Source organism: Salvelinus alpinus, chromosome 2 (genome assembly GCF_045679555.1).
Source record: "Salvelinus alpinus chromosome 2, SLU_Salpinus.1, whole genome shotgun sequence".
Lineage (NCBI taxonomy): Eukaryota > Metazoa > Chordata > Actinopteri > Salmoniformes > Salmonidae > Salvelinus > Salvelinus alpinus.
This window is the reverse complement of record NC_092087.1, coordinates 39,176,898-39,201,530: the sequence shown is the minus strand read 5'-3', so window position 1 is coordinate 39,201,530 and position 24,633 is coordinate 39,176,898. Positions and strand designations below refer to the sequence as shown.

The following is a 24,633-nucleotide window of genomic DNA, read 5'->3' as shown; positions in this document are numbered from 1 at the left end:
AATGCTGCCCCCTATCCCAAAAAAGTTAAAGGTCTACTCACATCGGCTACAACGAGTGTGCTCACACAGTTGATGCTCTCATGCATGCATTAGTGTTGCTTGTCTTGAAGCGAGCATAGATTTTATTTAGCTCGTCTGGTAGGCTCGTGTCACTGGGCAGCTCGTGACTGTGCGTCCCTTGTGTAGTCCGTAATAGTTTGCAAGCCCTGACACATTTGGCGAGCGTCTGAGCCGGTGTAGTACAATTCAATCTTAGTCCTGTATTGATAGGCAATGTTAGCTAGCTATCTTTTTCACAGAGACACACAAACCTTTAACATTACTAACATTGGCTAGATAGCAAGTATCCGTGTGTATCAAGAATGGTTCACCACCCAAAGGACATCTAGCCAACTTGACACAACTGTGGGAAGCATTGGAGTCAACATGGGCCAGCATCCCTGTGGAACACTTTCGACATCTTGTAGAGTCCATGCCTCAATGAGTTGAGGCTGTTCTGAGGGGGTGTGCAACTAAATTTTAGGAAGGTGTTCATGATGCCCTTTCTTTTTGCACTACAAGCCCAAATCTAGTGTCACTCTGATTATGATGTGTTAAATGTCCTTCAGCTGTTTCCATAGCAGGGTGTTCATAAAACTTGTCATTGGCTAATGGAAAACAGAACTATGTACAGGTCAGCTAATTATCTCTGCGACACGCCCGTGATATGCTTTTAGTCCACACTGATGACAAATACTTCCCCATACGTCAGTACATGACACGTCACAACATTCTTTCTGTTAACATTGGAGTGGAGGGGCATTGTATAATATGCTTTTGTTAACACTATATAAAGTATTGTAGAGTGAGTCCATAGTATTACAACCTTTGGTGTGCATTTTACCTCATTCTGATGTAACCATGTGTTGGGCATGGTTGCTATAGCATCAACGCCATCACCCATGTATGAGGCTAATGTGCGGTGCCAGTTATGGCATAGAAAGGATAATAAGGTTTTTCTGTAATGTTGTGGAGCTTCCTACTGCAGTATGTTTTTAAACAGATCACTGGTATATGAAAAAAACTATATTCAGTGTCACTTTGTGAGTTGGACACTGCTAGGCAAAAATGAATAATATTGATGTAATTCACTCTTTCAATTCATTTCCTATCCATAAAACAATTCATCAAGGTCCACTACCCACATAGCAATATAACACTTTGAACAGCAATCCCATTTTGGATCCATTCTCATATACTTTCGTTATGTCAAAAAATGCGACACAGAAAGTCTATTCTGTTGTTGGAGTTAAATGGTATGTTGCTGCTTGCTCAGCTTGTTTAGCTTTGTTACTTCTCCCCTCTTCTCATTTCGTCTTTGCTCCGCAGTGAGGAAAAATCTGATTAAAAACACAATCACCATGGCGCCGGGCCCTGTGCCTCCTAATCAAAACATAATGGGAGTTTAACATGCATTATATCAGAGTTGAATTTAATGAGAGTTTAACATGCCTTATCTCAGAGAGAATTTTAATAGCCGTTACAAAAATGAATTTGTTGCAGCAAACTTCCCACAAGTTTGTGGTAGATTTTCTGCAAACTTAATAGTGTGCCACAAAATGCTGCCAGAAGTTTGAAAAAGTTTTTTTCTGGCAAACAATTCTCTCAAGATTATATTTGAATCTGTGGCAAACCTGTGGCAACAATATTTATTTCCACTAGTGGCAAACAGTTTACCAGAAGACGTTTCTGGTGAACACACAAGTTCCATGACCATTAACCATTGAAGACCAATCAGGGAAAATGTATGTGTTTTTCTACCTCATGAAGCTGGCTGAGAGAATGCCAAGAGTGTGCAAAGCTGTCATCAAGGCAAATGGTGTCTACTTTGAAGAATCTAAAATAGAAAATATATTTTGATTTGTTTAACACTTTTTTGTTTACTACGTGATTCCATATGTGTTATTTCATAGTTTTGATGTCTTCACTATTATTCTACAATGTAGAAAATAGTAAAAATAAAGAAAAACCCTTGAATGAGTAGGTGTGTCCAAACTTTTGACTGGTACTGTATGTCATAAGATTATTTGAGTAACTTTGGTTCAGATCATGTTATGATATGAACAAAGGAATCTAGCCTGAGAGCATATTTCTGTCCTGCCCTTCGAAGCAGGACATGTAATGCCCTGGCCTTTTCATTGCAAACGTCCTGATCGCCTCAAAAATATATGTTTTCAAGGTTGTGTCCAGTACGGGGGATGCTTTCACATCCCTGGGACGAAGGACGTCAACATTGCACAGCAGCTGAAACCTGGTTCCATCTGAGTGAAAGCTCCTTGGCCACAGCAACACCAGGCTCCAGACAATTAAAGCTTTAAAGGAGGAAAGCAGACAAAAGTAGACAAGATAATAAAGCCTTGCATACCAGCAATAACATTAATTGACCCCCAAATTCAAGCAATAAGCACAAAGTACAAAGACAAAATACATGAAGTGTGGCTTGTTCACCACTGATCATCTCCTTGTACTGGGGGCGGAGAGCAGGTTTATGCTGAAAGAGAAATGACAGAGAAATAGGTTTGTTATTGCCTGTAGGCTGCTACAGCTGTACTAAAATGCCCTGTACACACTTAACCTGCTTCCAGCCCAACAACGGCAATGCAGACACAAGATAACTAGTTAGATTTAGCAAATGTTTAGCTTCATAATTACCAGCTGGCTAGAAGTAAATGGTATTCAACTAGCTAGACAGCAAAAAAATCTATAATCCAATAGCTAGCTATTTAGCTATAATTTCATCGTGGCTAGCTAGCTAGCCAACTTAGCATGTGTCCCTATAATGTAACATGAGGTTTGATTAGCTTGCTAAACAATCAGCATTCACACCACAGTGGCTATTTTTTGGTAGCTAGCTAGTTAAACATGGCAAACTGGCAAACATGAAAAAGATATTCATCATAATAATTATAATAATAATAATCATCATCATAATCATCATGTCATGCATGCCTTAGAACATCAGCAATCAACATTAACAGCAGAAATGCAACTGGCCACCTTAGCTAGCTGGCTTAATGTTCGTCCCGCAATGAGCCATCTGTAAACAATGGCTCATTGCGGGACGAAGCAAGCTATAACGCTACCTGTCTAGCTAACGAGCTATATAGCTAACAATAACAAGCAATGAAAATAACTTTTTGATACCGTTGAGACAATAGTGTATGTACATCAGAGGAGGCTGGTGGGAGGAGCTATAGTAGGATAAGCTCATTGTAATGGCTGGAATGGAATTAATGGAATGGTCTCAAACACATCAAACATATGGAAACTCTGTTCCATGAATTCCATTCCAGCCATTAAAATGAGCCTGTCCTCCTATAGCTCCTTCCACCAGCCTCCACTGATGTACACGTAGCTATCATGGCATTTTAACTGTAGACTCTTACCGGTGTATGGATTATGATAATTCATGGCAAACTGGAACACTTTCAAAATAATCCTTCCCACTCTGCTTCAACCAGTCCAGACTGCTTTCGCCACAGAAGGCAGAGCTGTGTTGATACCAGCAGCTGTATTCAGGATAACATTGGTATTGAAAGCTGTAGCTTCACTTTCAATGTAGTCCATAATGAAAATATTAGTATAGTACATCCAATAGATCTTTCAAATATCCACAATATCCACAGCCCTCTCATTATCTCAACCAATCATGACTAGGCAAGATTCTGTATTTTCTCCATGTCTAAACAGCTTTGTGATTTCACATTTATTTATATTTACAGATCACATACAAGTTTGTTATCAAGGCACATGAAAGTTCACATGTTCAAGAAGGCATTTCTGCAAAACAAATGACTGATGAAAACTTTTTTTATGTTTAAATGCGTCTCCTGTGAAGTATTGATGTGCATCATACACCCGGCTTTCTGTAACGGGTCACATTTTGTTGATACAATTTTCAATCTATCTGCGCCACTGACTGGCTAGCGATTAGCTGGCTGGCTAACGTTAGCTATCATATTTTTTCACAATTAATGTGATAGCTAGCTAGCTAACTAATGCTTTGCCTAAACACTTAACTTTTTAGGTGAATACATTTCTGTGTTTTAATACCAATATGCTAGTATCACTGTTCAGTAGCATGTTAGCTAGCACAACAGCAACAATATGAGCTGACTTGACATCAAAGCAAAACTACACTTTTGCAGATGGATACCCTTCCCCTAACCATGGTGTTGGAAGAGGCTGTTTTGGGAGGAGGATGCATCCACAATCTGGAAAGATGTTTGTGGTGCACTCACTCAAAACACTTTTTTTGAGTAATACATTTATGTATCGTCTACAAGCTTGTATTATTCTTACAAATGTAGCCTATACATTCATTATTTGTAAAAATGTGATCTTTCATTGCTTTAAACTAGCAGCTAGTTCCTCTTGATCATGTATTGTTCCTTCTCTCCTTCTAAAAGCAATCAGCTCCAAGGAAAAAAGACAGATTGAGGCCTTCAAATCAAACGGAGGACAGAGCAATATGTGCGCACCAGGTCAAGGCTTCTTGCATGAATGGATTTGATATGTAAGTTAACAATAATGAATTTTGGAAAATAATATGAATTGCCATATTAGGCATAATTAGGGCTGTTGTGATGACCATATTACCGCCACTCTGGCAGTCATGAGTCATGACCGCAGTAAAATTCTACATGACCGTTGAGCAGTTGCGGATTTAGGGATGGGCGACATGGGCAGCCGCCCAGGACGGCATCTTGCCGGTGGCGGCACGGGTCGCCCACACAAAATCATTTGGAATGGGGACCTTGCGCGATCGGTTTTGTATCGCTCATTTGCACGTCACGTCAATGATATCATGTCACCGTGTGGGACTGGGGGTCAATTAACCTTGTCGGAGTGGGCGCCCATATCTAGTTTCTGAGCTAGACAGGCTACTGCCTGGGAAGGTCTCCCACTCAGAAGTACGAGATGGGGAGGGGGGCAGGGGTAGGTTGACCTCAGGTCTCCCCACTGGAAGTCCGAGGTAGGGGGAGCGGGGGAATCTATCAAAGAGCGCACTTCTAACTTTGTACAGTACTAATGCAATTAGTAAAATCAGTCACACTACGAAATGCTACCAAATAAACCCCAATTCATTCATGATACTGTGAATATATAGTTTCACAGCCATATTGTTGCATTTTTTTCTGGTTTGTGAAAAATTGTTAAGTATAATATAAAACCAGTCTGCACACCACCAAGGTGAATTGGTTTAGTCTTGACTCTTGGTTGACAGTGTTGGGGGATGGGTAATGTATTGATGCTCGTGTGCCAAATCATCACAAATTTGTTTCTATTTGTCTTTGTTACTTCTTTTTGATATTTATGAGTCTTATTTTTGCATATATTTTTATATTTATATAGTTTTAAACGTTATGATTATTTATTTGTGTTTTCCAAACGTCAGAATAAAAATTACAGTTAGTGCAGATTGGTGCTTTTTGGAGGGGCGGGGGGCTGAAGGTGGGGTTTGCCCAGGGAGCCATACAAGCTAGAACCACCCCTGCCGTTGAGTCACGGTAATCTCCTCTTATGCACTCTGGACATGCGTTAGTAGTGCCCAACTCACTAACGATCATCAGGTCTCTAATGGCCTGGTACTCAAATCAAATCAAATTTTATTTGTCACATGCGCCGACTACAACAGGCGTAGTAGACCTTACCATGAAATGCTTACTTACAAGCCCTTAGCCAACAATTCAGTGCAAGAAATAGAGTTAATAAAGTATTTACTAAATAAACTAAAGTTTAAAAAAATCTAATAAATAAAAAAGTAACACAGGAAATGTACATAATAATAACGAGGCTATATACAGGGGGTACCGGTACAGAGTCAATGTGTGGGGGTACATGTTAGTCGAGGTAATTTGTAAAGTGCCTATGTAAACAGTGAGTAGCAGCAGTGTAAAAACTCAAGACTGTTGGAATCATGGCTAGGCAAGATTCTGAATTTTCTCCATGTCTAAAAAGCTTTGTGATTTCACATTTATTTATATTTCCAGATTACACACACGTTTGTTATTAAGGCACATGAAAGTTCACATGTTCAAGAAGGCATTTCTGCAACAACAAAAAAACACTATGATGAAAACCTTTTTTGCGTTCAAATGCCTTTCCTGTGAAGTATTGATGTGCGTCATACACCCAGCTTCTGTAACAGGTCACATTTTGTTGGTACCAGTTTCAGTATGCGCCACCAACTGCTTAACGCTTAGCTAGCTGGCTAACATTACCTAGCTATGTAAATAGTCCAGGGAAATAGTCCAGGTGGCCATTTGATTAGTTGTTCAGCAGTATAGAAGCTGTTTAGGAGCCTTTTGGCCCTAGACTTGGCCTCCGGTAACGCTCCGGGTAACGCTTGCCATGTGGTAGCAGAGAGAACAGTCTATGAACAGTTTTAGGGCCTTCATCTGACACCGCCTAGTATATAGGTCCTGGATGTCAGGAAGCTTGGCCTCAGGGCTCTATTGTCCCTCTAACCACTATTGCATCAATGCAAATGCAATCAAAAATCAAACACATAAACAGTATGTGCTTTTAAAACTCAACTCACTGCAACTGATAAATTTGAAAAAAAAGTTCAACAACAGGTTGAAAATGAGTGGATGTTGTTTCAAAGCCTAGCAGGACTAAATGGACAGTGCTTTCTAAGGTGATGATTAATTCAAAACACCCATATGCATATTAGAGTTTATGCATAGGCATATGCCTATACAGTATTTAAGCCCAAGCCCCCCCACCCCAAAAAAACGGATTTTAAATAATGATTGTGCCATTATACAATACATAGCTTACCGCATATTACACATATTAGAAAAACATTTTAAAAATACTGATTTTAAGATATTTTGGGTAAATAATTTGTCTCGCCTAGATTAAACTAATTTAGAGTTAGCCTACAATTATAATGTGTTTGTATTTGATTTTGAATAGCCTAATAATAGGGAATTTTTTATATTTTTATAATTAACAGGCTGAGACATTACCTTTAGCTACAGAATATCTCACCACCGTGCATTTCCATCTCCATTCTAAATCAAAACAAATTTGACATATTAGTAAAGACAACTAACCAAACAACATTGCAGGGCACGCTCACTGAATCAAGGAGCAACTACACTCAAAAATCTAAGTTTCTTAGATTTTTCCCAGGCCTCAAAAGTCATCCCCTGATGTGGTTTATAGGGGGCGCAATTTTAACACTTGGCAAAATATGCGTACCCATTTTAAACAGCCTATTTCTCAGCCGCCGAAACTAGAATATGCATATAATAGTCAGATTAGGATAGAAAACACTCTGAAGTTTCCAAAACTGTAAGAATTTTGTCTGTGAGTTAAACAGAACTGATATTGCAGGTGAAAACCTGAGAAAATTTCAAGCAGGAAGTGGCACTCATTTTGAGAGCTCTGTGTTCCAATGCCTTCCTATCGCATATGTGAATTCACATCAATAAGCCCTCTTTTTCTGTCTTCCCTAAGGTGTCAACAGCCTTTAGACGTAGTTTCAGGCCTTTATTTTGAAGGATGAGCCTGCAAGAGCACATTGGGTAAGTGGACAGGTGGGGGCTCTCCGGGTGATTTTGCGCAAATCTGAAAGGTAGCCATTGTCTCTCTCGCTCCTAGTGAAAAGCCAACTGTCCCGGTTGATTTATTATCGAATTTGACATGTTTATGTGGACATTATGGATATAATTTGGAATTTTTTCCGCCGCTGTCGCGAACGCTTTTCCCGGTGGATTACTTGTGATGACGCATCAAACAAACGGAGGTATTTGGATATAAAACATATCTTTATGGAACAAAAGAAACATTTGCTGTCTAACTGGGAGTCTCGTGAGTGAAACCAACCGAAGATCAACAAAGGTAAACGATTTATTTGATTGCTTTGCTGGTTTTTGTTACCGAGTTGCCTGGCGCTAGCTGTTCTTATTGTTTTGTCGAGCGATCGATACATTTACACAAATGCAAGTATTGCTTTCGCTGGAAAGCATAATTTCAAAATCTGAGACGACAGATGGATTAACAAAAGGCTAAGCTGTGTTTTGCAATATTGCACTTGTGATTTCATGACGCTAGGCTACGCTATGCTAGTCAGGGTTTTTAATGACAGAAATCCCGGATCCGGGATGGGGATTTCAGAAAGTAAGCATTGTTGTAAACACAGAAAATCAAATGTTGTTGTTTTTCTATTAAAGAAGTGTGAAAAAACTGGGAAAACCAGAAATAAATAGGGAAATGGTGAAATCGAACACCTGGAAAAACTAAAACAGCGAAAATGGAATTTGGGGAAAAAAACAGAAGTAGGCAAAAAATAAAAACAGATTTTTAAAGGCCATACCAAAATTGTTTGCTGTGCATGGCTGCACTTTGTAGTGTGTGTCATTCTGCAGAACAACATTTTGGGGAAGGTTGAGGTCAGCTCCAATATTGACTATGCACCTAAGAGGGAAAGAGGTTGGGCCATCCTAGAAATGTTTTAGAGTAATATAATATATATCATTTAGCAGACTCTTTATTCCAAAGTGACTTACTGTCATGATTGACTACTATTTTACGTATGAGTGGTCACAGGAATCAAACCCACTATCCTGACATTGCAATACTCTACCAAGGTGCATACAGGGTTATAAATGCTTTGTGAAGCCTCAATCTCATATCATTTATAAGGCCTTTATCATGCGGTGCTTATGACACCCCTTATAAAGCACTGGTTAATGTCATATTTGAAATGGTGGGTTATGTCGCATATGACATTGGTGGTTATGTCACACGGCTATGCCACATTTATGAACCCATTATAAAGCATAGCATACAGTTATAGATGATTTGTAACACATTTATGTAGTATTTATGAACGCTTTATGAAGCCTTTATAAGCTGCACTTAATTTAAAGCAGGACCAAGAACCCCAGTGTCGATGTTAACAACCAGTGTTGAGTGTGAGCGTTTGATTGTGTCAGTTTTACTCTGTGGAGACTAAAACGTTCCAATCGAAACCACGCCCATCATTACCATATTTGCCATTATGCTCTACTGCAGATATATTTTTGGGGATTGTTTTTAATATCTGTGTTTTTGCATGTATATTGATTGATTGATTAATCGTATGCTACACAAAGATAAATAACATCTGAACTAATCCAATCAGCAAGTTAGATTTATTGCACCCATTACTGAACTGGTTGTTACAGTTTAAATGGTTTAGATAGTCTCCATAAACAATATTTGTGGTTATATGTACAATAATATGTACAAGTCTATGGTCACATGCTCTTGTTATGATCATAGAAATGCAACTGTTTCTGACAATACAAGTATCTTAAGGATTGGCCCCTTTTAAAGTTTTTGCCTAAAATGCCATACCCAAATCTAACTGCCTGTAGCTCAGGCCCTGAAGCAAGGATATGCATATATACAAAGAAAAAAAAAAACGTTTTTTAGTTTTTTTTTGTACCATCATCTTTGAAATTCAAGAGAAAGGCCATAATGTATTATTCCAGCCCAGGTGCAATTTAGATTTTGGCTACAAGATTGCAGCAGTGTATGTGCAAAGTTTTAGACTGATCCAATGAACCATTGTATTTCTGTTAAAAATGTTGTATCAAGACTGCCCAAATGTGTCTAATTTGTTTAGTAATAACTTTTCATGTTCAAAACTGTGCACTCTCCTCAAACAATAGCATGGTATTCTTTCACTGTAATAGCTATTGTAAATTGGACAGTGCAGTTAGATTAACAAGAAGTTAAGCTTTCGGCCAATATCAGATATGTCTATGTCTTGGGAAATGTTCTTGTTACTGTCATGACGTTGCCCTCTTTGGACACAGCGAGCACCATCCCTCAACCTCGGCACCATCCCCCTCTCTCTCTCTCCTACACTCAGGCTGCTGTGGTCAGAGAGGTCGTAAATTTCTGGAGCAGATTTCTCCTCATGGCCACAGTATAGAGAGAGAGAGTGAGTTTTCATAGAGAGAACAAAGGGATTTCTTCCACCTCACATAACTTGACAACCGAACAATATTCATGTTCTGGAGAATGTATAAAAGATCAGTGAAGAATCCAGCTACGAACTGGTCCGTTTGGTACAATTTTGTGAAACTCATGAGAGACAATACAGCCACATTACCATAACCCTGTTTATACAAGAGTCTCAGTTATGAGGCTTACATCTAATTGTTGTATAAAATGAATGAGTAAAGATGAAACTATTTGTGAAATGATGTAATGTGATTTTAGACTGTTTAATGAAGGAAACTCCAATTCCCTTTGGAGTTTAACTAAATCAGAGGCCCACTCATGAGCGCAGACATTGAGCTGGCGTCATGGGACCGGCCTTTTCTGCACCTCCGAATAAAACCCCCACCTTGGGAATTTATTTTGAGACCGAGCTTACCTCAATTACCGAGAGGGCTAAGGGTTGAGACCAGACCAGCTTACCTCGATAACCACGAGAGGGCTAAGGTTGTAGACCAGTACCTCATCACAGAGGGAGGGTTTGAGTAGATTGCTGAATATTTTAACCATACCACGTGGTTAAACTCTTAGACTATCGATACCGACAGAATAAGAACAAATCTTTGATACTAATTACTAGTCTGCAGCTAGGAATTCGGTATTATTGAACGCGAAGACCGACAACCGCCGAAACAGCTATTCTATAACGACATTGCTGAATGGTACTCTGAACTATCCATTCTAACCACGGCAGAGAGAGAGACTCCATCAGAAACAAACTTTTCAACAGAGATCCCGAAAACACACTGAGCGTAAATATATATATTGATTGCAGTTATTCCCGAATGAGTGAGCGTTCATTATGCAAAGGATTAGCATTTCAATTGTTATAATTATCAACTTTGTAGTGTCTTATCTCAGTCGACCCCCACTTCCCTTTTTGTCCACCAAGCCGCGATACCGGTTTATCCCACTAGGGAAACTCCGGTATCATTTCCTTGTTACTATCTACTGTTTGTTTATGCATTTCTGTGATTTATTTAATATTTATGTATTTAGTAAATACATGTTTTAAGACAATTGATGTATGGATGACTCATAGTGAAGACTGGGTTACTGCAGATAACCAACAATTTACGACGTTCGGAATGAGACTAATTAGTTTAATTGCGTAATAATAATTACAGAGTTATTTGATAAAAATAAGTCTTCAGTTTTAATGATGCCAAAGACACGATATTACTTACAACCTCATGCTAATCGGATTAGCCTACGTTAGCTCAACCGTCCCACAGCGGACCCACCGATCCCGAAGAAGTTTTAAGGCCTAAGTTTGATGGCCAAGTTGAACACTAACACAGTGGTCTCTTGACAAGGATGCTCAGTGTTGGGATAAAGACATTAAACTAGTGTTTACAAGTCTTTATTGCCACATGCTCTTATGTAAGCATTTACAAAGACTTGCTCAAACTTTAATTAACATAAACATAGAACACCGACACTTAAAGCCCTTGTCAAGAGATATGGACCTCTTGGTGTAATGTTTAAAAATACTGTATGAGTTATTGCATAACACCACTGGTGTAAACTGTATACACTTCCTAGTGTTAAAAATACTATGTGAGGTGTTATTGCATAACAATGAAAGTGTTAATTCCCTATCACTGATGAAGTATAAAAGCGTCAGCACTACACACAGTGTTAATTTAACACTCAAAAGTGTGGACCAATATAGTCACTGACCCAGTATTAAATATAACTCTGTCAGTGTTGATGTAACATTGGAGAATTTGCTGTGTGCAGATTATATCTGCTTTTACTCACTTTGAAATGTCCACCTTGAGAATACGTTCTCAAAGGCACTGTGGGCAAGAGGTTTTATTGTGTGACAAATCAAATCAAATGGAATCAAATCTACTTCTCTCCACTCTCCAAAAGGACAAGAGCAGTCACAAGAAGGAAAAAACACAACCCCCTAAAAAACATTCTATGCTCTTCAGCATCAAAGGTATCTGTTCCTTTTCATCCTTTGTGTTCAATGTTTATTTGTTTAGCTGGTCGCTAGGGAGTTCACATAGCAACAGCAGCCCTGGAAACCAGGAACGACACTGTAACCAGCCTCCTTACCGGTCCCATTGGAGGTAGAGGCCCCAACATAAGAGAAACAAGACAAGGGGAAGGCAGGTTGCAATGAGTAAATGAAAGTCTAGCTATTGTGCTGCATTATTTTGGTGGAGAAGATGAGCCGTCACTGTCTGTTGCTACTACACCAGTGTATATTCATGTGGTGTTGCAAGAAACGTTCAAATATAATGGACAAAAATATTAACACAACATGCAACAATTTCAAAGAGTTACAGTTCCTATGATGAAATCAGTCAATTGAAATAAATAAATTAGGCCCTAATCTATGGATTTCACATGTTGGTCACAGATACCTTAAAAAAATAGGCCTCACAATGGGCCTCAGGATCTCATCACAGTATTTCTGTGCATTCAAATTGCCATCGATAAAATGCATTTGTGTTTGTTGTCCATAGCTTATTCCTGCCCTTACCATAACCCCACCACCACCATGGGGCACTCTGTTCACAAGGTTGACATCAACAAAACGCTCGTCCACACAACACCATACACGTGGTCTACGGTTGTGAGGCTGGTTGGACGTACTGCCAAATTCTTTATAACAACATTGGAGGTGACTTATGGTAGAGAAATGAACATTCAATTATCTGGCAATAACTCTGGTGGACATTCCTGCAGTCTTTCCTGCACGTTCCCTCAAAACTTGAGACATTTGTGGCATTGTCACGATCATCATAAGGAGTGGACCAAGATGCAGCGTGGTATGTTTCCATCCTTTTATTTGGAATAGAAAACTCAAAGGGAAAAAACAATAAAGCGAACAAACGAAACGTGAAGCTCAAAATTGTGCAAACATGCAACTATACCTACACAAGATCCCACAAAGCACAATGGGGAAATGACTACCTAAATATGATCCCCAATCAGAGACAACGATAAACAGCTGCCTCTGATTGGGACCCATACCAGGCCAACATAGACATATAATTCCCCTAGATAACCCACCCTTAATCACACCTCAACCTAACCAACATAGAGAATAAAAAGCTCTCTATGGTCAGGGCGTGACAGGCATTGTGTTGTGTGACAAAACTGCACATTTTAGAGTGGCTTTTTATTGTCCCCAGCACAAGAAGCACCTGTGTAATGATCATGCTGTTTAATCAGCTTCTTGATATGCCACACCTGTCAGGTGGGTGGATTATCTTGGCAAAGAAGAAATGCTCACTAACAGCGATGTAAATTTGAGAGACATAAGCTTTTTGTGTGTACTTCTGGGATCTTTTATTTCAGCTCATGAAACCAACACTTTACATGTTGTGTTTATATGTTTGTTTAGTGTAGAAACGTATGTTAATGTGATCTGTCAAATTCAAAGAATTGTTTAAAGAGTCAAGTTGAAGTTCGTAGTCTGACACGCATATCGATATTAGGAGGGTCGACCCACATGTCTGAGTGTGTCAGCTGTTTCCGTGACATGGTGTTGATGACACATGCTATATATGTGACACGTTTCGGGAAACTAGTAGTGTGTCTCGGGTCACTACTTCACAGTAGAGCCGTTTGAACGTAAACTGATAAATAAATAAAAAATGTTTTTTGGGGGCAGAAATGCAGAAATGACTTCTCCAACATGTGAACCTTCATGTGCCTTAATAACAAACGTGTATGCCATCTGTAAGAAAAAGACAGCCAGCCATGATTGGCTGAGATAACTTCTTATGGCTGCAGGGGCAGTATTGAGTAGCTTGGATGAAAGGTGCCCAGAGTAAACGGCCTGCTCCTCAGTCCCAGTTACTAATATATGCAGATTATTATTAGTATTGGATAGAAAAAACTCTGAGGTTTCTAAAACTGTTTGAATGATGTCTATGAGTATAACAGAACTCATATGGCAGGCAAAAACCTGAGGAGAAATCCAAACAGGAAGTGAGAAATCTGAGGTTGGTAGGTTTTCAACACAGTTCCCAATGAAATCCCCTTGAGATATGAATGAAGTTGCACTTCCTAGGGCTTCCACTAGATGTCAACCGTCTATAGAAATTTGAATGAGGCTTCTACTGTGTTGTTGGACTGAATAAGAACAGAATGAACAGGTGTCTGTCAGTCAGCCATTTTCTGGTCACGCGCATTCCACATGATATCCACTTGCGTTCCGTTCCTCCTCAAGACACAAAGGAATTCTCCGGTTGGAACTTTATTGAAGATGTTTGATAAAAACATCCTAATGATTGATTCTGTACTTAGTTTGAAATGTTTCTTCGACCTGTAATATAACTTTTTGAAATTTTTGTCCGAAGTAACGCTCGATCAGAACGAGCGTTTGGATATGTATACCAAACGCCTAACAAAAGGAGGTATTTGGACATAAATAACGGACATTATCGAACAAAACAAAACAAAACAAAACAAACATTTATTGTGGACCTGGGATTCCTGGGAGTGCATTCTGATGATCATCAAAGGTAAGGGAACATTTATCATGTAATTTTTGGTTTCTGTTGACTCCAACATGGCGGCTAATTTCACTATTGTTCTGAGCGCCGTCTCAGATTATTGCATGGTTTGCTTTTTCCGTAAAGTAAAAAAAAAATCTGACACAGCGTTGCATTAAGGAGAGGTATATCTATAATTCCATTTGTATAGCGTCTATTATCATCTACATTTATGATGAGTATTTCTGCTGAATCGATGTGGCTATGCAAAATCACTGGATGTTTTTGGAACTAATGAATGTAACGCGCCAAAGTAAACTCAGATTTTTTTATATAAATATGAACTTTATCAAACAAAACATACATGTATTGTGTAACATGAAGTCCTATGAGTGTCATCTGATGAAGATCATCAAAGGTTAGTGATTCATTTTATCTCTTTTTGTGCTTTTTGTGACTCCTCTCTTTGGCTGGAAAAATGGCTGTGCTTATTGTGGTTTGGTGTGACCTAACATAATCGTTTGTGGTGCTTTCGCTGAAGCATATTTGAAATCGGACACTTTGGTGGGATTAACAACAAGATTACCTTTAAAATGGTATAAAACACATGTATGTCTGAGGAATTTTAATTATGAGATTTCTGTTGTTTTGAATTTGGCGCCCTGCACTTTCACTGGCTGTTGTCATATCATCCCGTTAACGGGATTGCATCCCAAAGAAGATAATGAGTGGGCTGGACATTTCAAGAGATGAGTTTGGATTGGTCTGCCATATAGCCTGCTTCTGTCTATTTGTGCTGGTTAAAATGTGTAGGTAATCCTGTCTAACACAGCTTTTTTGAAAGGTATCTCTTAGTGGAACACCTGACTCCGGATTACAACTTCAAACTAAGGGCAACCATGGCATCCGTGATAGGAGACACGTCCATCGATGATGTTTATGGGTAAGATAGTCTAGCTAGCTACATTTTCAGATGTTACACGTTTCTAATTTTGTCAGAAAGTGATTTAATTTCAAATTAAAGTGTACTGATTGTTAGCTAATGTTAGCTGGCTGGCTCACTAGCTAAAGTTACATGTATGATCTTATTATTTGTATCTCAGATACAAGATACTCATCGGGCCAGAGCATCCAGTGTGCGCTCAGAACGCTCCGAGTTTGAATTTACAAAAGGACAATCTGACAGCACAGTTGCAGTCACCAACGCTCTGGATAACATAACAGCCTAACCAGCTCTGCTAGGGCGAGTAAAGTTCAGTGAAGTGTTCTCTCATTTGTGTCTGGAAGTAGCTAGCAAGTTAGCTTGGGTGCTTAACTGCTGTTGTTTGTACAGAAGTCTCAGATCAACCCTTAAAGAGATAGGTGGGGCTAAAGCTTAAGAGGGTGTGAACGATGCTGAATGGGTGTAGACAAAGAAGAGCTCTGCAGTAGTAGTACCAAAATATTCAAAGGCCATTTACTCAAAAGTGAGTTTACAAGTTTATCAACTTTCAAAGCAGAATTACTTTCCCATTGTTCCTCAACTGTAGTGTGTGAAATAACATTTTCAAGCTCTTAGTCTCTACTTTATTGCAATGTAAAAAAAAACACAATTTACAATTTTGCTACATAAGCCCGATTTGAGCCGGTCGGTCACATATGTCATTTGCAAACACCTTATGTGGTGAATCTGTTAGGCAACACCTCAGCTGATTTTATTTTATATTTAAACTCAGCAAAAAAAGAAACGTCTCTCACTGTCAAAAGCGTTTATTTTCAGCAAACTTAACATGTGTAAATATTTGTATGAACATGACAAGATTCGACAACTGAGACATAAACTGAACAAGTTCCGCAGACGTGACAAAATGGAATAATGTGTCCCTAAACAAAGGGGGATCAAAATCAAAAGTAACAGTCAGTATCTGGTGTAGCCACCAGCTGCATCATGGACTGCACCAGATTTGCCAGTTCTTGCTTTGAGATGTTACCCCACTCTTCCACTAAAGCACCTGCAAGTTCCCAGACATTTCTGGAGGGAATGGCCCTAGCCCTCACCCTCCAATCCAACAGGTCCCAGACGTGCTCAATGGGGTTGAGATCCGGGCTCTTCGCTGGCCATGGCAGAACACTGACATTCCTGTCTTGCAGGAAATCACGCACAAAACAAGCAGTATGGCTGGTGGCATTGTCATGCTGGAGGGTTATGTCAGGATGAGCCTGCAGGAAGGGTACCACATGAGGGAGGAGGATATCTTCCCTGTAACGCACAGCGTTGAGATTGCCTGCAATGACAACAAGCTCAGTCTGATGATGCTGTGACACACCGCCCCAGACCATGACGGACCCTCCACCTCCAAATCGATCCCGCTCCAGAGTACAGGCCTTGGTGTAACGCTCATTCCTTTGATGATAAACGCTAATCTGACCATCACCCTTGGTGAGACAAAACCGAGACTAAAAGCACTTTTTGCCAGTCCTGTCTGGTCCAGCGACGGTGGGTTTGTGCCCATAGGCGATGTTGTTGCCGGTGATGCCTGGTGAGGACCTGCCTTGCCACAGGCCTACAAGCCCTCAGACCAGCCTCTCTCAGCCTATTGCGGACAGTCTGAGCACTGATGGAAGGATTGTGCGTTCCTGGTGTAACTTGGGCAGTTGTTGTTGCCATCCTGTACCTGTCCCGCAGGTGTTGTTACACGTGGTCTGCCACTGCGAGGACGATCAGCTGTCCGTCCTGTCTCCCTATAGCGCTGTCTTAGGCGTCTCACAGTACGGACATAGCAATTCATTTCCCTGGCCCCATCTGCAGTCCTCATGCCTCCTTGCAGCATGCCTAAGGCACGTTCACGCAGATGAGCAGGGACCCTGGGCATCTTTCTTTCGGTGTTTTTCAGAGTCAATAGAAAAGCCTCTTTAGTGTCCTAAGTTTTCATAACTGTGACCCTAATTGCCTACCCTAAGACAGGGTCCTGAAAAAGGGATGATTCTTTTTTTGCTGAGTTTATATAACCTTTATTTAACTGGTCAAGTCATTCTTATTTACAATGATGGTCTACCAAGAGGCAAAAGGCCTCCTGTGGGGAGGGGGGCTGGGATTAAAAATAAAAATGACGTGCCCTGTTGCACTGTTCAGACGGACTGAAATGGAAAAAGCGATAAATAATTGATCATGCCCTTGTTTTTGTGCACGCGTGTGTTTTTGACTCTGTTCTTTCCTTCTCCACATTTTATTTTCACTTTTCGCAGAAAATGTAATTTGTTAACATTAAATCACACAATGTGATTGCTCCCAGGAGCCATTGCTTTGCGTGTCTGCCAGGACAGGATTGTGGCTGATTTGGGTCTCATTTAAGATCTATGTACTGAAATGACAAGAGGTTAGAGTCAGTCCTGCACCGCAAACCCTCAACCTGTAACTTTTCTGTTATTAAAAAATTTAAGCAAATCCCTCAACATGTAAATGTCGATTCCATAAAAACAATTATACTGAACATGTCATTTCAGAACAGTGGACACAATGTTCCAATGCTGATCCGTGCAGTCAAATGAGCTGCTATATTAGCTGCTATACATGAGTAATTGGGAGTGACAGCGATGTCATCACCTCAACTTGTCTGTCCTTCCGAGAGGTGAGTGGTGGCATTATTCCTCCAATTAATGAATTACTGCAGTGGACTAAATCAGAGTCACACAGTGTTTCCTGGTAGTTTTAAACAAATCTACTTTGAAACAAAAGAAGACACCTGTACCATGTCAGATATAGAGTTGAAATGTTTTCAATTTTAAGTTTGCATCCAATATTACACTTTATATACATCACAGAAGACTGAAACATAACACTGTTTGACATAGAAACACATGATTTTTTCGGCAGTTACATTCTTTTGTATTCATTATGAAAAATATGAATAACATTCCGGCCGTGAGGCCACTCGGCCATTTGACTGCAGCTTTATAACATTAGTCACCGTTACCCTGAGCACATGACTGGTCACTTGGTCACAGGGGAATGGAGAAGTATTAATATTTATGGATCCATTCAACAATGAACAGAGAAATGGACCGAATTAGCAAGTCTAAAATAGGCAATGTGAATACCTCAAGAAGAGAAAATGACATGTTCTGCATCAAGGTGTGAAGAGAGACCCACTGTCAGAGAGAGAGGGAGAAAGAGAGAGATACAGAAAGAGAAGAGAAAGAGATGGAGAGAGAGAAGAGTGAGAGAGAGAGAGACACTGCCCAGTGCCCACTGTGTAGCCGTGAAGCAGAGCTTAGATATATATATCTCTATCAATACTAACATATTATATTTGTTTAAATTGATAGGTTTATTGCCATCTCATTGTCATGACAATTATAATAACTTTATTGGTGCAGTACTAGGGAGAGGGAGGGGAGGGAGATTGTGTGCACAAGAGAGGAGGCACTCCTCATGTGTTTTACATTTGCATCTTAACAGTATGACCTTTCCACACATTCTTATGACTTACACTCCCTCTCTCTGTCACACACAACACACAAGCGCACACACACGTATACACACGTACAAGCACACGCACACCCATTTTTATGAATCATAATTTGTGTACCTCAGTGATTAGACTTTAATGAGGTCTAAACAACCTTGGGCTGACAGAACTTCTGAGCTGCAGTCAAACTTCACAGACTACAACTAGAGCACAAACGTTTCATGCAGGCTTTATTTTCCCCCTTTCATTTCTGTCTTTTAAGCTGTTCAAGCTTTGCCTGCAATATCTGAGGCTTTGAGCTTTTCATTGGAATTTTACAAAATGAAGAATCTCATATTAACTTTTGACTCTCAGATTGTGATTTATTATTTTATGGGCTCTCAAATGTTCTGAATGAATGACAGCTTGTAGCTGTGACATGGAGCAGACTACAGAGAATAGGGTGGAAATGAAAGAGAGACTTTACACAATAATGGGCCAACCCTTACCTAGTGCACTCTGCCGAAATGTTATCACCACAGGCATATAACCAGTAGCAAGCATGTTGTCCTTTTCCTTGTACTTTGGGCAGTGTTGCCTACTAGTGAAATAGGAACTCTTCTAGCCCTGCTTCTCAGAGACTGGTGACTGTCGTGTTCCTCTATAGGTTTTTTTCTTCTAGGGAGTGTTTCATGGCCATTGCGCTCTCGCTACTGCTTTTCCTGCCCTTTGGGGTGTAGGCCGGATTACTGTTTGTGGCAACTGCTGATGTAAAGAGGGCTTTATCAAATACATGTGATTGATTAATTGTGACTTGTGGCTGTGTGAAATAGCCTAAATATCCCAAACTTTCCTAACCCTATAATCAGTCATAATACAGTAAATGTTGAAGTTCCAGGACTGCACTCTTAGAAAATATGTTTGTTTTTTTAACACATCTGTGTGTCTAATTAGGGACAACACATTGTGTTACTTTAAACACAATTACCGTGTTGACACAACATGATTTGTGTACATTTTTACACCCTAGATGTTAGATTATTGACCAATCACATTGCGAATCCAAAGTCATCATGGATCTATGCCGGGGCCCCAGACCCTGGCCCTTACACTCTGTAAAGTGAAGTGAGCCTCAGCCAGCCAGCAGGAGGTATAGAAAACAACAACAAGGTAAATGTACTCTTTATGAAGTGACCATTTTATGCTAATACAGAGCTGAAACTGCAATTTTTTAGACCTGATTTATAAAAATATAAAACGACTCAGTTTTCAAGAAGTTAGGTTAGTTAGGCAAATTTTGACCATAATCAATATTATTATGATATCTACCAGCATGTTCTACTGCAGGTAGATTTTTAAAAAAATTACAAAAAAATTATATATATGTGTGTGTTTTTGCAAGTACATGGATTAATTGATCAATCTTATGCTACACAAAGATAAATAACATTCATTTATCTAAACAAATCTAATCAGTTATGCTGGGTGCATACTACATTTCTTTCTAAATCCTAACATAGCTGAGACTCTCAAATTAAACAACCATTTCCTGTAAATTTTTTGTCTTGCCAATGTAGTGGTGCGCACACTAAACAATCTGCCACAGACGGGGTGTCACACTACGAAATTCTTCACTTGGTCGTGAGGATTCTCGATACCACCATGCTGTCTTGCAAAAACGATGATGTGTTTAGATTGTTAACATAGCTAGAACGAGCTGTGGCTCAAAGCAGCTTCATAAAACGTTTTCAGTCAGACATTCACTCTTGCCATACAGAATTGAAATATATAGCCACCATTTTAAATTGAATAACATTGCTTGTGAACTTCAGGGCTGTAACAATTTGACAAGTTGGCTTTAGTTAAAGGCAAGTAGAAATGTATACTTGTAGTAGTCATCGCTCCTGCTCGAGAGTCTACATTTTCTGTGTACACTGTGAAACAGTGTGTCATCATCTCACTGGCTTCTTCTCTAGTAAGCTCTTGCTATTGCTGATCACCGTTCTCAAAACTTGTCATTGCACATCTCACACTACAAGAGCATGTTTGAAAATATCGGGATGTCTGGGACTGCTCAAAGACTGAATCGGTAGTCCTCAGATTGCGTCTCTGACCCACTCACATTAAACAAGCATCAGTGGTGGCCGCGCCCCGAGTTGGCAATGACATGAGGATTTTGTTGTCGATCTCCAAAACTAGTCTGAGACAGCTAAATTGGTGCCCAAATTGTATAGTGAATACCCGGCTTTAGCTAGATCTTTTTTTTTTGCACCCGTTACTGAAATGGTTGTTCCAGTTTAATTGGTTTAGGTAGTCTCTTCAAAATGTTCCTAACCCTGAAAGTCATTCTGAGTGCAGATTGCGAGTGAATACATTTCCAACTGTTGCAGCTCCTAACACAGGAATTACACTTCACTTTGCAAGCCAGCATAATGTGACTTGCAGGTAGGGTTGCAAAAATGTATTAACTTTCCTATATTTTCCAGAATTCCCAGTTGGATTTTTGGGAAAGTTACTGGAATTTTTCAACCCTACTTGCAGATCTGATGTGGCCTGTAAACCATGGGTTTTAGGCCACTAGTATAAAGCTGAAACTAGGCCTTATGATATATGTATTGTCATACAGCATAAAATGTTAACAATAATATTCACCCAGGAACTCACTTGGTGATAACCACAGAAAGGAAAGCAAAAAAATGTAACAACCATGTCTCTGTCACTAACAAATACAGTAATGGTTGGTAACTCTACAATTAACTCAAAAAGCCAAACGCACACTGGGAAATTATATTGGAGGCTTAGCAGGGGCGTGGCTTTCAGGTAGTTATTTTTGGCATCCCGTGAGTAGGAGCATTGTACCAGCTTGCCTCTCCAAAGGAATAAACGTAAGTCATATCCAACAATTGTCTGTTCTCCTCTATATCAGGTCCAGAATTGTCTGAGTTGGTTTCGCTGGATTAAATGTCTAACACATTTGAAAGCTTTTATGAAGGATATTTTGCATGTGAAGAATTTGTTTCACGTAAGATTTTGAATATGGAGCACTGTATTAATTAAATAAATGGCTACTCTTCCCCAGTCATTTACATAATATTTAAGTGGAATACAAGGCAATACGTGTAAACAACAACAACTTTTTTAACACGTGTCTAGTTAGGAATGACACGTGTTACTTTTAACATAACCACTGTGTTGAAAATGTACACAAATCATGTGTTAAATGTGCCAACACGGTGATTGTCTTAAAAGTCAAACAACATGTGTCGTCCCAATACACACAACAATGCACACAGATGTCTTGAAAAAATAATGTGTTGTTTTTAACACATCTGTTCTAAGAGTGTACAGTAGATGCACAATACATTTGGATTGGTCAATGATCTAACACATCTAGGGTGTGTTGTATGGTTTTAAGCTTTTAACACAATAATTGCAGGAATTGACACAAAATGTGTTGAAACATTTACAGAAATCATGTTGTGCCAACACAGTGATTGTGTTAAAAGTAACAAAAAATGTGTTGTCTCTAACTAGACACACGGATGTGACAAAAAAAAAGAGTGTAAACCAAAACACAGTGAGCAGGAAGCCCAACATATAGCATATTCTCTAACTAATCCACTATCAATAGCTGGGCCTATCCTCATACATATTAATGTGCCCTTGGTCTAAAACCCCAGTAAAAAGTCCTTATTAAAACACTCAAGTTAAAACAGGCAAACTTTAATATGTGTTCAGTTACAGCCCCAGTGGGCCAACAGTGTTCAGGGTCTCAGAGGAGATAGCGGGAAAGAAAACCCGATAAATCCCGCTGTGTAGATTTATGACTACACAGTGTGAATGAATTAGACACACATAAAACATCCCCTATGTAAATGCTTTGATTAAACTTGGTTGGGTCAGAGATGAGGCAGGGTTGTTGTCAAATTATTTATCTCTTCCGGAGCTGCCTTGACCAGCCTTAGTTTTACACATTGAACATCTCAAGGGTTATCCTAGTTCAGAGCCAATTCTCGACATGTTTTCATTGGATGAGAGAAGTTTAGAGGCAAAGTAATGCTCACACTAACTTCCTTGTCCATTGCAATTTCTTGGCACACCAACCCAGCTCTAAAGATTTAGGCCATCACCAGGCTCAGTTCAGTACATTTATTTTTATTTATTTAATCTTTATTTAACTTAAAGTAAAGACTTAACAATCTAGGTTTCGTTGTCTTCACACAGACTATGAGTTGAACAGAGGATAGAGTATAATAGAGGGTAGTCTACCTGAAAAGGTAGCGGCTGAAGGCGAACTTCCAAAATTCCCCAATCTGAGCGTTAACTGTTAAATTATTATCTATGGGTATACACACAGAGCTCACTAATCAAAGCTGTGTAACCACTGATGAATATTAATGAGACTATATGAATATAGATGAGGATGATGAATATAGATGAAGGTTGTCTCTCTCGGGTCCTTTCTTGATGGTGGGGAGGCACTGAGTGGAACCCATTCATCACCATCGAGTGACGGGGTGACGGACAGGTACATCATCCCGCTTTCACACACACACACAGAGGGAATGAGTGTGTGTTTGTGTGCGTGCGTGCGTGTGTGTGTGCGTGCATGAATGCTTGTGAACGAACAAGTTAGAGTGTGTCTGGTGTTTGAGTGTGCATGGGTGAAAGGGTTGGTTTGTGTGTAATACTGCAGGGATGCTGGATACACATAGACACATTTTAGTGGGTGAGGTCGTGAGCAGCCTCTCTCCACAGGAACTGTGGGAGGAACAGAAAACCGGAGCAACACAGAAACAGTTGAATCATTCTCTGTGAGTGTGATTCTTACTTTGTCTTTCCGCGTCTCTTTGTCTCTCACTCCTTCCGTCTTTAGGTTACCATGGCCTGTGCGTGTAAAATGTGATCTCACAGTAAGTTGTTCCCTTTCGTAAAGAATGTGGGTGGAGAGTTGCGACAAGCTTTGACCTCTTTCTAAAATACACCGTGAAGTCCTATGTGACTGTCCTCTGGTGTGCTGCAACCCTGCAATTCACAGGGACCATAACGACTCTAACTCATTCAAATGGAATGAGTATTTTTTAGGAGCTCTGTATTTTGATCACCTGATTACTGCAATTAGAGTTCAACCACCTAAAGAATAAGGGCTCTATTCAATCCACATCGCAGAAATTCAGCTTTACAGCGTGATAGAATAGTAAAGGCAATGTTCATGCTTTATCGGAGACTACATTCACGGTAAACTCTGCATAAGTTGGTTCAGTCTGAAATTTCCTTTAAATGTATATTGCAGAATCTGCAACGTTTCATCTTTACAGACTGAATAGAGCTCTGGTTTGGTTTGTCAATGGACATGTTGGCAAGTAGATTATCTGTCTCTTCCAACACAGGCTGGTGATGACATCACAGCACAGTGTTTATAGTGAGTTGATGAATCACATACAAAATAGATGTAACGTCGCTAACGAGTTCCATGTCATTACTGATTAAAGCTAGTCCCTGTTCTAATGGGGCCTGTCAATCAGATGAGGGAGGTATTGATGTGTCAATTAAGGAGGGGTTAGGTTACAAAGGTCGCAAAAGTCACATAAAGATATAAAGCCGTGATGTATGATGTCTCTATCCCCTCACACTCTCGCTGTGTTCTTATGTTTTAAATGCCTCAAAGTCATATTACAGACCCATACTGTGGAGAAAAGCAT

At 39.7% G+C, this 24,633-nt stretch overlaps 1 long non-coding RNA gene across 1 annotated transcript in view; it reads right to left on the bottom strand.

The window, feature by feature from the left end:
* The window catches only part of LOC139560421 (uncharacterized), a 41,257-nt gene that overhangs the window by 869 nt on the left and 15,755 nt on the right, over window positions 1-24,633 (bottom strand). The window lies entirely within an intron of this gene.